The sequence below is a fragment of the Leptidea sinapis genome, chromosome 36 (genome assembly GCF_905404315.1).
Source record: "Leptidea sinapis chromosome 36, ilLepSina1.1, whole genome shotgun sequence".
Lineage (NCBI taxonomy): Eukaryota > Metazoa > Arthropoda > Insecta > Lepidoptera > Pieridae > Leptidea > Leptidea sinapis.
In genome coordinates, this window is record NC_066300.1 from 10,057,197 (window position 1) to 10,071,342 (window position 14,146).

At 33.1% G+C, this 14,146-nt stretch overlaps 1 long non-coding RNA gene across 3 annotated transcripts in view; it reads right to left on the bottom strand.

The window, feature by feature from the left end:
- Positions 1-595: 595 nt before the first annotated feature.
- Positions 596-14,146, bottom strand: part of LOC126975483 (uncharacterized) — a 325,432-nt gene continuing 311,881 nt past the window's right edge. Inside the window, exons 1-6 of one of the 3 annotated variants that reach the window (XR_007731726.1) lie at positions 5,170-5,274; positions 4,916-5,087; positions 3,045-3,099; positions 2,655-2,867; positions 2,352-2,507; positions 596-850 (exon numbers count right to left, since the gene is read on the bottom strand). This is a non-coding gene — a long non-coding RNA (uncharacterized LOC126975483). Of the gene's footprint in view, positions 851-2,351; positions 2,508-2,654; positions 2,868-3,044; positions 3,100-4,915; positions 5,088-5,169; positions 5,275-14,146 lie in introns of those variants that run through there. The other 2 variants (XR_007731727.1, XR_007731728.1) reach the window with 2 other exon arrangements.

Consider the following 14,146-nt stretch of genomic DNA (forward strand, 5'->3'; position numbering starts at 1 on the left):
AACACACACTGGTAGAATACCTTCGTCTTCACACACTGCGGTATTTGGCACGAGAAGATTTTACGAAGCTTCCCCGACGCTGCCCATCCGAGTTGGATTCAACGAGTGACCTCTTTCGCGATATCAGACCTGCCTAACTGGATTGTTTTGTCTTGATCTTCCAACGCAGCGGTGAACAGCTTGGGCGTTATGATATTGTCTTGTCGGAGTCCCCGCTGCAGTCAGATAGGCTTCGAGATCTGATCCTGGAGACGGACTGACATGGTGGCATTTCCATACAATTCATCGCTTCGATATATCGGTAAGCAATGTGACACCTCTGGAGAGACCATCGCCCAGGTCTCGATCGACTGAAAGGCTTTCTCATAGTCCACGAATGCCAAGCATAGTGGCTGCACTATACAACGTTCTAAACTATTTGACCAGCCAGTAAGTAGTAATACTAAGTTCAGATTTGAAGTATAAAGTGTATCTTTTTATTGTTTAGTCAATAGTATCTAACAACGAATTTACCGATATGCAATACAGATTTGAAATAATCTTCCCTGTAAATAAGCGTTCTTAATTAAAGAAGGATTTAACTGAAACGAAGCTCTAAATTGAAATTATTTTGTCATACACACATTTATGAATATACATATTAAATGAAAAATAATCAATGGAAATATTTTATTAAATTTTTCTTGATTTAATTTTCGCTTTGTGTATGATTTTTAAGCCAATCCCTCAAACCATCATCAGCTAAGTTGGTAAAAACCGCAGGCATATATTCTTCACAATCTTGTAGAAAAGACGTCAATCCAGCGACTTTCTTGGTTGCCGTGTCAAAGAGGGGACCGCCGGAATCACCCTGTATAGAAATAAAAATATATTTAAACACCTAACAGAAAATCTAATGTAATTACAGTCACCGTGTAATTTTCAAAAGTCCTAAATCTCCAGATAAGATTATCGTATAAGATTCAGCAGTACTAAGTATATTTGACAGTGACATTTAATTTGGCTGTTATAACAATGTATAATTCGCGACGAGCACCGCGTGCTTTACTCGACTGTCGGTTTTTTAGCGAATCCCTTTGAATGTTACATTACAAGTCAGTCATTGCACCGTACATGTCGACAGAGCAAGTCGCAAGCGCAATTCATTTGGTTTTACACTCACGATTTTCAATGAGTATAATGCAGTGGGACAACGAAAACACACTTTTATTTATTAACAATTACAAAAAGAAAACAATTTTATGGGATTCCGGGAACTCAACTTTTATTTTGTTTCTTGGAATATTCATTAAATTCGTACCACCATTTTCGTTTCTATTTTGGTGCAAATTAGATATCCAATATAGGTTTGTTATTTTCTTCTTTTTCAAATAACAATACCGTAGTAAAATTCATGAAGCACACACAACCTCTACGTCTGACATGACTGTATATAGTAGTGAAGTTGTGTGATACACAATCTGTGTTATTTGGAACATTTATTTAGTAATGAATTTATCTAGCCTATGACAATTGCTACCTTACTTCTACGTTGTGAAATAGCCTCTAATGGCCGTGTTCAATAACATTTCTTTAGTTATGGATATATTACTGTCACCGTTTAATGATAAGATCTTATCTATCCATAGTTTTGTTCCATATAGGTAAGACGTTAGACGAAAGGTTATAGAAAAGTATGTAATCGTAAAAGGATAGATTTGTCTACCTCTAGTAAGTTAAACTAAGGATAGATAGGATATGTACGTACGTGTACGTACCACTATTTTGGTTTCTTTTTTTGGTACATATTGGATATCCAACATAGTTTTATTATTTTCTTCTTTTTAAAATATCTTAGTAAAAATCATGAAGCACGCACAACCTCTACGTCTGACATGGCTGTATATAAACTTAGTGAAGTTGTGTGATATACAACATGTGTTATTCGGAATGAATTTATCTAGTCTATGACAATACTTTTCTTGGACATTGTGAAAAAGCCTCTAAGTCTACATGCCATATGTTGATAAGCTCATGAGTCATAGAATGGTGATTTTTTTTTTATGGAATAGGAGGACAAACAAGCGTACGGGTCACCTGGTGTTAAGTGATCACCGCCGCCCACACTCAATTGCAACACCAGAGGAATCACAAGAGCGTTGCCGGCCTTTAAGGAAGGTGTACGCGCTTTTCTTGATTTATGTTTATATTCCAGCAAAACGTTACTCGACTCTACCGAAACAATATGTGAACTTTTCGCAATAACAGTTCTGTCTGTGATAGATCCCATTAGCATCCCGAAAACTTTATTTTTAGAAAATTAGCGAAGGTCCTGTAAAAAAACGTTTTAATAAATATAAATATATGTTTACCCGACACACATTAGAAAATTCAGCCCAACGATCTGAAGGAGGAGCAGCACAGACCATTCTCGGGGTTAGATATTTTTCGTAGTCTTTTGAACATTCCTTATAATTTACTTTCTCAAGAAAGGCTGACTTTAAATACGCAGAGGGTGCCCCGCCTTCCTGAAAACAATATGCGCTCATAAAAAAATACTTATTGAGAACCTAAATCTTAATATATTTGTGTTAGTACCAGAGCTATGTTAGGAGTCAGGACACTTATCGAGACCAAGTGATAAAAATATAAAACGAATAATAAGTAAATCTTACAGTTGTAGAGCCCCATCCAGACACTGTGCAGTTTGTACCATCAGCAAGCTCATTTCCCCGTTCGACGAAGGTGGCTTTGGCTATTTTAACACCATCAAGCTTCAACTTTTTTAATAATTTAATGAGTGCTATGTCATAATCAAAATTAGTATTCTTTCCAGGATTGTTATATTTTTCATGCACGGTATAGGTTCCATTCATGTATGGATATTTCTGTAATAATATATAAAATATCAATCTATTGAACACTCCCTCGCATGAGACTAAAAGCAAAAACAATATAATGTTCCTAATGAATTATTATTATAACCTTCTTTTTATGTTTGTCAATGTAAAGGAAGAGCTTAGTTTTGTTGAGCTTTGAAAAGTATTTTTGATATTTTTACTTACTTCTTCCGAATCATACCAACTGTTAAATCCCACTCTTATTTGAACTCTTTTGATACTAAAACATAAGAAAAAGAATGAATTTCATTAAAGGTTAATACTATACTATATATATTTTTGGCTAGAACATGAACTGCAGTCTACAAAATGGGCAAAATAGAACAGAAATATTATAAAAGCCACAAAGATCAGGCCAATCCTAGCGCTTATCTCACCCAAATTTTTTATATCGCTGAAACGTGGACATTGCAAAAGGTTGAAGAGAAGAAGCTATACATGAAAATGTGGTGCTGGAGAAGGATACTTCATGGACCGAATTTCGTGCCAAAGTTTTGATACGCTAGGAACTAAAATCAAACAGCGTTTATTTTCCATAGTATACTCCTCTTGTATACTCGCCATCTTTGGACCACATCGAGAGGAGGCAGCTAGTACATAGAACCTTCTTCACAATCAAGATCGCTCTGTCACGAGCGTATCTGTCATAGCGAAGAAGATATTATGTACGCATTAGACATTTTCATTTCGTGGTATTGACATATCAATATGAGATAGGCAGGGGGCACGTAGCAGAGTTAATACAGAGGTGAATTGACTGAATTGAGTCTTGAAAAATGTTAAGTTTAATAGTTTGAAAAAAACGCATTAGAACTACGCGGAATGACGATCTTTTGGTTTTTTCATTTTACTTTACTTACTTGCTTAACCAAAGATTTTTATTAAGAATAGCTGATACGTATGCTTAAAAAACTAATAAAGGACAAGTTATTAAAAAAATACAAAAAATGGAACAGCAGAGGAATTCTTCGAAAAGAAAACAGTTAGAAAGCACTTTATCGATACAGCAAAAATACGGGAGTGCTGGCAGAAGTGCAAACATGAACTAGCAATTATTTGGTTAAATTCATTTATTGCGCTATCGTACACTAAAATTACAATTTATAATACATAAAAAAGTTAACACATGAGAACTATTACAATAATTTTACTTTTTAGACTTTCTCGTGTAGGGCATTGACTATTTGACGTTTGAGTATGTTTGTTGCATCACTTTACATATTACATTGTAATTGAAATGATTTGTACATCAATGAAAATGTAAATCTTGATATAAAAGAGTGGCAATGAGTTTCTTGCTACTTCTTCTCAAGAGCTCAACTCTTTACGAAGTAGCGGTATTAGCGGTAGCTACATGAATAAAGTGATTTTGATATGATTTGATTTGAAAAAATTTATCCATCAGAACAATCAACTGTCATTCATGATAAACTATAAAAATATTTCACGGCTGAGATTCGATCCCTCGACCTTGCGGTGTTTCGGCTTCTCAATCACAATGATTCTACCTTTGGTCTAATGACCGTATCATCATTTAGTTGAAATAGCCGAACTATAATTACTTAGAAGTATAAATCTTTCATCCATAATTTCACCGACTATCTTACGGATCTTTGATCATGCCACGTGTCCTGACGCGAGTTTAACATTTTATAGCCATTTAAAGAAAAGTGTTCAACGTCGCTAAAGAAGTTTTCACTTCAAAAACAAAAATAACATAATACCGTTGGGCAAAATCAAACTAATGTTGGGTCTGTCGGTTATTTTTTATATCGATTATATTTCATGACGGTTACAAGGCTCACAGATTATTCAGTGGCTCTTGATTGATGATGATTCTTGCAAAAAATATTTTATATCACTTAATTATAGTTTCCCCATCCCAGACCATATTAGTCTGGCCGGAGGGCCTATCGTGCCACTCAGATAAAACGTTCTCGATCACATTTTGTGCAATCCTAGTTAAGACTAACTCGACGACAACAGTGATGACAAAATTGAGAACTAAAATGGATAATTAAAATAAAAACACATACTCTTGAAGACAATGTGCGGCAGTCACAATATATTCTTCATTATATATGACCCCTCCACAAGTATTCTTATCTGTTAACACAAAAGCTTGAAAAGGAACTTCTTCAATTCCGATGTATTCCCCACCCACGATTTTATTAGCTGTGGTATCACCGCCAGAGTGGCTGAACACATCTGAAATAAATAAAATTGGTACATTTTGGTATATACAAACAACTCAAGATTAGCTTGAATTGGGGAAAAAAATTTTGGTAACCTTGAACGAAAACAACTTGGCATAGTAACACAAGTAATAATAATTGTCTCCCCCTCATAGTTTAACAAATTAAACGCTGAATGCTCTTCAAGTTAACAATGTAAAGTATGACAAATAAAATATGCCCTCAGATCTATTTATACCATATATTTACTTTAATTAAAGGTGTAGTCTTGCATAATTTAACAAAGTAATTTCCCTTCCACTAATTACTTTTAGAATTAATTAAACATTTCGGCACTGACATCTATTTTGCGATCCAAGATAGCGAATGTGACTTTTACAATATAATCAAAATGAGTATCATTTGCGAGATTTTCGGGAGTGTCAAACCTAAACATGACACCCATTCCAAGATCCAAGATGGCAGATGTGACATTTTCAATGAAATCAATATTTCATATAATAATTTTCGAGATTTTCGGGAGTGTCGGTGAACACACAATTTTATTTCAAATGCCCTGCATTATCGGTACTCTCAAGAATCATGAAAACATCTCCCATGATAAAAAAGGTTGATAAATTCGAATTTCATGTAGCTCCAACTTGGATTTACATTTTGACACCACTATCAGTTTTAACATCCTTAAAAACTATGAAAACAAACGAAAAAGTTGATAATTTTTTGCATCTACCATCTTGAATTTTCATTTTGACAGCACTAGCTGGTTTTGGTTTCAACACCCACGAAACACAATATGTAGGTAACTATTTTTGGATAAAATAAATAAATATAAAAAACATCCTCGAAAACCAAACCACACTCATAAAAATAATTGATAATAAATATTGCAGTCACCATCATTGTGAATTATGTTCACGAATTTACTATAATCGATCTCACTGACTTATAAATTCGCATACCTATTAATTATAATAATAATATAACAATAAATCATTCTTATATATTCCAATATTTAGAGTTTAAGAAACGAAAACAGGAGTTTTGATGGAGCAGAGTTCAGACGGCCGTATACCATGCAATACGCTGGCATTTTTAAAAAGATCGCGGAAACAAATAACAACGTGACACTCGTCTTGAAGCTGACACCCGCTACTTCCAGACCTTGAAAACCACAGAACAGAAAAAACTAGTGAAAGGTGCATCATGCCATTTTACTATGGAAACCGATGTCGCCAAACTCACATTTTTATCTATTAAATATGTAAAACACACACTTAATTCCAGCTTTATGATAGGCCTAAATTCACAATCACGAAAAGACAAATTTATTTACATCAATTACGCTAATCTCATATTCATAAAGTAATTATGACAACGTCAGAACTTTTTATTAAATTGCGAAAAATAACATATAAAACTTGAAGTAAAAGAAACACTGTGACCATAGATTTGACTTCTGTCAAAATACCTAGTGTCGTACGAAAATGAATAAACATATCGATAAGTTATTGGATAAGTTAGTGAAAACTAGAAATGATGTAATCAGGGTTGATTACTTTATACATACATTTATGCAGGTAATATACTTTATATTACCGATAAACTACGTCGTAAGCTAAAATAATAATAGGCCAATATTTTATCTTAGGTATAGTTTTATTTGGATGGACCGAGTCTCTCATCATCCTACTGTATAAGAAAGGTGATAAATATGACATAGGAAATTATCGCCCTATAAGTCTTATGTCCAATGTATATAAGATTTTTGCTAAGATCATCTTAAAACGGATTGAAAGAACCCTAGACGAAAACCAACCTATACAAGCAGGATTCCGCAAAGACTACTCAGTGATCGACCACATTCACGTAGTGCGTCAAATTCTGGAGAAATACAGCGACTACCAACTCACATACTACATCGCATTCATTGATTATAGTAAAGCATTTGATTCCCTACATCATGACAAAATGGGAGGCGTTACTAGAACAAGGAATTGAGCACAATTACATTAGATTAATAAGAAATATATATAGCTGCAGCAGAATCCAAGTAGAAAAGAAAAGTACTCCTTTCAGAGTAGAAAAAGGCGTAAGGCAGGGAGACCCTCTATCTCCGAAATCATTCCCCGCAGTACTAGAATCAATCTTCCGAAGACTCAATTAATATAGACGGTCAACTGCTATCGCACTTAAGTTTTGCTGATGACATAGTGTTATTGGCAAAAACAGCAGAAGACTTAACCAGAATGATAAAAGAACTTGCGAGAAAGTGAGAGAGTAGGGTTGGCAATGAATCCAGAAAAAACTAGGAAGATGACAAACGGGTACAAATATACTTTATATCTAGGAAACACTGAAATCAAGTATACAGACGAGTACGTATATCTAGGGCAGCTCATTAGTCAAAAAGACCCTTTGCAGAAGGAAGTGGACAGAAGAATTACAAATGGCTGGAAGACATACTGGAGGCTAAGAGAGGCTATGAAAGATAAAGAGCTCCATATAAACCTAAAAAGCAAACTTTTTAACACCTGCATACTACCTGTCCTTACGTACGGGTGTCAGTCATGGTCCTTAAATCAGGTCACCTCAAACAAACTAGCAACTTGCCAGTGTGCAATGGAAAGGAGTATGCTAAACATTAAAAAGTCCGACAGAGTAAAAAAAATCGTCATCAGAATCAAAACAAAAACTACCGATGTAATAAGCAAAATCAAAAGACTCAAATGGCGATGGGCTGGTCACCTGGTAAGAGGACACGACAAATGGAGCAAAAGGGTGACATGGTGGTACCCAAGGGAAGGCAAAAGGAAAAGAGGCTGACCACAGAAAAGGTGGGACGTTGACGTTAGACAAATGGCAGTAGTCACATGGAACAGAGTTGCTCAAGAAAGAAAGGAATGGAAAAGGTTGGAGGAGGCCTTTGCCGACTGGCAAACAGATCTAGGAAAGATAACCAAGCAACAAATATTAGTTTAAATTTATTCATATCTATTAAGTTTAAGATTTTAATGCTAGTCCTTTATATAAGTTTAAAAATTCATTGTACTAAGAGATCTAAATTAAAGGCTATATTATTATTATTATTTATATAGTTTTGTTTGATAGGATGCACAATGTTTAGCTCAATTCAAATAAAATCAAGACAGCGTACACGAATAGTCTTGGAAAGTAACAATATCAGTATTATATTTACTATTTATTTTTATAAGTGTTCATCGTTATTCTCTATAAGCCCAGGGGCCAGTAAGACATGAGATTACATAAGTTGTACAGCTTCAATACGATATGCACGTGCGGAAAGAAAATTTCCAAAACAAGCAGTAAGTAATGGTTAATAAAAAGAGAAGCTATAAGTACTAATGAAGTATTAATAATCTTATTAGTCTTATGATATTTTATATTACGATGTGCATATGCTACAATGATGTCAAACATTCTCAGAATTCATGGTTTCGATTTTTACAAAATTCTATGACGTACGTATTTCCTCTACTCAATCTTACTCGTATCGATGGAACCTCAACATATGCCAAATATTAAAATTTAATTAAAAAATAGTTTGTCTATATTTTTAAAATTAACGCTTATTGAGTTTAAGTGGAATCTTTCACACATATTTTGTTACATAATAATTACCTGTACCTTGAATTTATCGTAGTCTCTCTTGTACATAATTACCACAAACATATTATAACATTCTGCTTACTTACACCCTTATCGCGTGATGCATAGAAAAGAGTAATACTTAAATACAATTTATAAAGATAACATTTATTTCGATAAAATTATATTGATATGTACATATATGCACTTGTTGAATAGCAATATTTTGTTATTGTTTACATTAATTATTCTAACAAAAAATGCATCTATTAAAGGTAAATGAAGCATACGTCGTAATATTATGGTTCATTTTGAATTGTATATTTTGCACAACACATAAAAAAATTAATTGTATTTAAATCGCAAAATTATGATTACCGATGATAATCCCTTCGTTGGACATATTTTTATTGCGGCTATGGTTTCTACAGTTCAAAATGGCACAATAAGGGATATTTGTATTTTTTAAGAGATAATAATGCTTCACTTCTTAGCTTCACTTGACATTAAATGACTGGTCTCACTTGAGCCTCGAGTAGGTACATTTGTACACAATAGTGGCGACAAAATAACGCCCACATGCCACTTCAACTACAACAACTTTTTTCTGTTCCGTGGTGAAAACCGCTTAGGGGCCTCGTTGATGCGCATGTGTGTGTGTGTCATTCGTTTGCTGGTAGTTTCCGTACTGGTACATAATAATATGTCTTCTGTGATTTTGGTGTTCACATAATTTGTATATTAGTTCTGTAATCAAACACAAAAAGAAACTTAATTAAACTCTTTCGTAATCATAAATAAGTGACGTACTTACCAATGGAAACTTTTCTTTATTGTCGCAAGAGTCAGTAAATTACTTTTAAATAGAATAGAATTTATTTTCAACTTAATCAAATACAGAAATAATACTCATATTATTATGTGTATGAGTTTGTGTGTGGGTCAACAGAAACCTCAATTGAACACAACAGTTAGCTATTAAATATCTATCTACGTAGTGTAGGCTTGTCGTCCACTCTACAGTTGTCTAGTTCGGTAAGCAAGAAAGTTTAAAAATGCTAACAAGGACCATAAGCTAAACACATAACATATGGGGTTATCTCGATAATAGAAGCCAGTTTATATTGAGCACAAAAAAGTGTCAATAAATCTTCTTTTCGCTAATTATACAAGCTACCAGTAAAAGTTAATACTTAAGTAGTAATTATCTACTTTGTAAATTACGCTACTCTTCATTAGACAGTTTTTTTAATAAAAAGTATATGAATAGATACGTCAATGTTCATTACAATATTAATATTTACAAAAAAAGATAATCATTCCATCCCTGCAATGGAATGAGACTGAAACGGAAGTAATATTACGCTTTTTTCATTGAATTTTTTTTATTGAATTATAAAAATAAGTACTGTAAGTATGCCTTTGTTCTGTTTGAAAAATATAATGTGCAATCTGGTCAGAAGCATTAACTTTTCTCTCTTGTTAATTTTTTCTTATGGCGGAACTATGAGTTGTTACGGGAAAATTACTTATCTAATTAATGAAAGCATATTATTTTTGAAATCATATAGTTCTTATAATAAAAAAAACAAACTATGCTGTTTTTTTATTTGACAACATACACCTATCAACTATTTTAAAAACCCCAATGAGATAAAATCTCATTATTAACGGTATATTTGGTCTGAAATGAACTCACAGAATTCAAAAATATTTATTAGCTGAATGAACTGCTGACATGGAATAAAAATAAGTAAAATTATTTACAAAAAAAATTGTTTACAAAAAAAATCATCCTCTCCGGACGTGTCTTGCAGTATGTACCTAATTTTCTAAATCTTAAGCTGCAACTCTTTTAATGCTTGGATCTGATATATCGACGGTGGAAAGGTAATTTTTACTAAGCGACACTTTTTGCGAAATTGAGTTATATACATCAAACGATTCAGAAAAAAAACTGCATCGTTAAGTCTCACTCTCATGCTTCTATGATGACTTTTGATGTCGCTTAGGTATTCGAATCTTAGGTGATTTTTTATAGTTTCCGGCGACTAAACGATAACTTTCTAACCTTTTTATTAAAAATGCCACATAGACAACTTTCCAATATAAGATATTATACATAGTAAATTTTACCTGATTTTTATTTTTAGTACTTTGGCTTTTAGTTTTTTTTTACTCTTAAGATATTTTTGCCCCCTTTTTTATTTTTATTTTAGTGACTTATATATTTTTACCACTTGAGTTATTGTAATTAGGTTAGTCAATTATTGCCCGTTCTCACTATTTAAAATATGTCGTTTAGTATTTTTTTGTTAAATAGATTCAATTTGGTAGTATGTCGCTTGGTAAAACATGACCTGCCTACTTTATAAACATTTTTGTCGCTTAAATATATGTCACGTGATTTGATTTTTATATGAATATCTTGACAGTACATGCCAGTTGACAGTGTTCATGCAGTCATCGAAAATAGTTTAAAGAAAAAAATTATCTATGCACCCTCGCAATAGTATACTTTGTGTTTGCTAGTGTTTGCCACTACTAGGAAAGAGCCGTTTCCATATGAAGTTGAAAAAACTTAGCTATGAAGACTTTTATAAATGGGACGCTCCAATTGTCTAATATATTGCATTAAATATTTTGAATCTAATATTAGGTCCTTACATATGAAATTGGCGTTTTGTCCTACTGGCCACTCTGATCTAAAATATTTCCCCTTTGGTTAAGAGTTTCAAATTTTAATTTATACAGCTATTTCCTATTATTTATTAGCTAGTCCTGCATTCGCGTTGCGAAAACCGCAATTCATTTTTTTTCCTCTTTTTTTTCATCTTTGCGTCACCGGGATACAAAATGACATACTTGAAATATTGTGTAATTTACGAGTGCGATTTCCAAGGTGGCACCAATGCTGCAGACACGGCTCGAAGGGTTAATGATGTATATGGTTGCGGTTTTGCAAAAGAAACCACAGTGCGTTTTTTCGGTTCCAAAATTTTCGTTCTGGGTATTCCGACCTGCAGAAGAAGCCCCGTGGACGGCTGGAGACCAAAAGTTGATAATGAAGAATTGAAGGCTATTGTGGAAGCGGATCCATTACAAACCACGTTCGAGTTCGGTGTTAGTGATAAAACTGTTTTAATTGATTAAACAAATTAAGTGTAGGATTGAGCGGAGTATTTTGAAAATAAGAAAGAAAATAAGAAATTGAGAATATGAATAACAAACATAAGAAAAAAACCAAAATGGTAAAATGTGGAAAAAACAATTTAGCAGCTAAATGGTGATCACTTAACACCAGATGACCTGTACGCTCGTTTGTCTTCCTCTTTCATAAAAAAAGGCGTTGGACATAAATGGCTAAAAGATTTTATAGAGCGGTATCCAAGATATAGAAAAAAATAGAGGGAGAGAAACGATACGATGGGAAGATGATATAAAAAAGATTGCTGGACCAATATGGAGAAGAACTACTTACGACATGTGGAAAATTCTGAAGGAGGTTTATGTCAGGGGACAAGCAAGAGATGAAAAACATAAGAAATGAATGTATATTACGTGAAATTTAGCTATAATCACTTAGTTTAGGTAATAGCATAACTTGAGAATATAACTTATTTAATTTGCTTGCAATAAAGGCTTCTTTCATTCATTTACAAATTAGCAGTACCTTGTAAATTGAAAATAAAATCCTGAGATTGATTTTTATCTAATGTGGCTCATTTTTGAGTCTTCTTAATGATATATGGTTTGATTGAATGACTTTCAAATAAAATCAGATAGTTTTAAATAAGACAAATTATAATTTTATCCTATAAGCTGCAAATGGCAAATTAACATTATTCTTGTCTAAAACCTATAAAAACCTAAAGCCTATTTCAAAACCCGTAACTGTTATGTTGACTTGTTTATAAATGCAGGGTATCATGGGTATGATGTTTTTTCAAATCTCAATGATTTTCGAAAATACATGTTTAAGCTAATTAGGATCATTTTCGATGTTAGTATAATATTTTTAACAGCAAATTATAGTCTGCATTTTTCTTATCAAATAGCTTAGTGCTTTGATACATCCTCACCAGTTCTGTCCACATAGCAAATATATCAAGTTTACATAGTAACCGAGCCATTGTAAAGCTTTTATCTTTGTCTTCTCACATTCACAAATCCGTATAACCGGCACTCATATCTTTGAAATAACGCTTATATTCTGCCCTCTCGAATCGATTTACAGAAACAATATGGTAAAGCTCTTGAAATTTCAATGCGATTCGATAGCAGAAGCTTACAGCTATTATGAAATACTTTATAATATGTGTTTTAAATATTTTATATAGGTTTCGTTGTAGTTCTTATTATGAGATTATATTATCCTTTTAAGCAATCCTATAATATTGAAAGTAAGAAAGATAAAACCTGCATGTTCTGAGGTTGTCTTAGTCACTTTAATAATAATAATAAAATTGATGTAAATAAATTTGTAGTTATGTCTTTTCGTGATTGTGAATTTCGGCCTATCATAAATCAGGAATTAAGTGTATGTATAACATATTCAATAGATAAATGTGTGAGTTTGGCTACATCGGTTCCCATAGTAAAATGACATGATGCCACTTCTACTAGTTTTTTTCTGTTCTGTGGCTTGAACAATACATATTCGTAAATATGAAATACATTGATTTGATCTGGCGTAATAATATGACGTACTGAATTAAGAGAGGTTCACAAATACAGCTAACGTCCAATTAGGTCTTCCAATAGTCGATTCTAGTTCCAGTTTAACAATAACACTTCATTTACTTTTGCACAACAGCTTAAAACGATAATTAGTTTTAGCTGGGACTTAGATTTGCTGAACGTTTATGATCTACATAAAAGCTGCACAAATTTTTAATCCACAAATACCTGGACGTATATCGATTTCTAATATCCTTTTGCTTATATCTTCTAGAAGTTATAACTACACTATAAAATTGTAAATTCACATCCACAAATATCTGGACGGATCTCAGTTTCTAATATCCTTTTACTAATAAAGTTATTAATTATTAAAGTTATTATTAAAAAGTTATTTATGACTACACTTTGAAATTGTATTAGAATTCTCGTTTATTATTAATATTACCAGAATTTTAGTCTGAAAAATATAGACGCATGTTAATACCATTAGCAAAGGGTTGTATGGGGTGGAGTCCTATGCGGATGTCAGTCCTCCCTCCAATTAAGGTGACTTTGGTACAGGAAATAATGTCTTCTGGCTGCTATTCACTACTGAGGGATGATTAGAATCATCCTAAGTATTCTAGCGGTAATCGTACCCACAACCCTAATCCCTTCCGTAAGATACGGTTGGGGGGGAAAGCGTTTATTCCACAGATTGATGCAATTTTTTACTATCAAGTGTAATATATAAGGGGTCAAAGTAGAAAAGAGCCGTGCTATACTGTAAAATGTAAGTCCAAT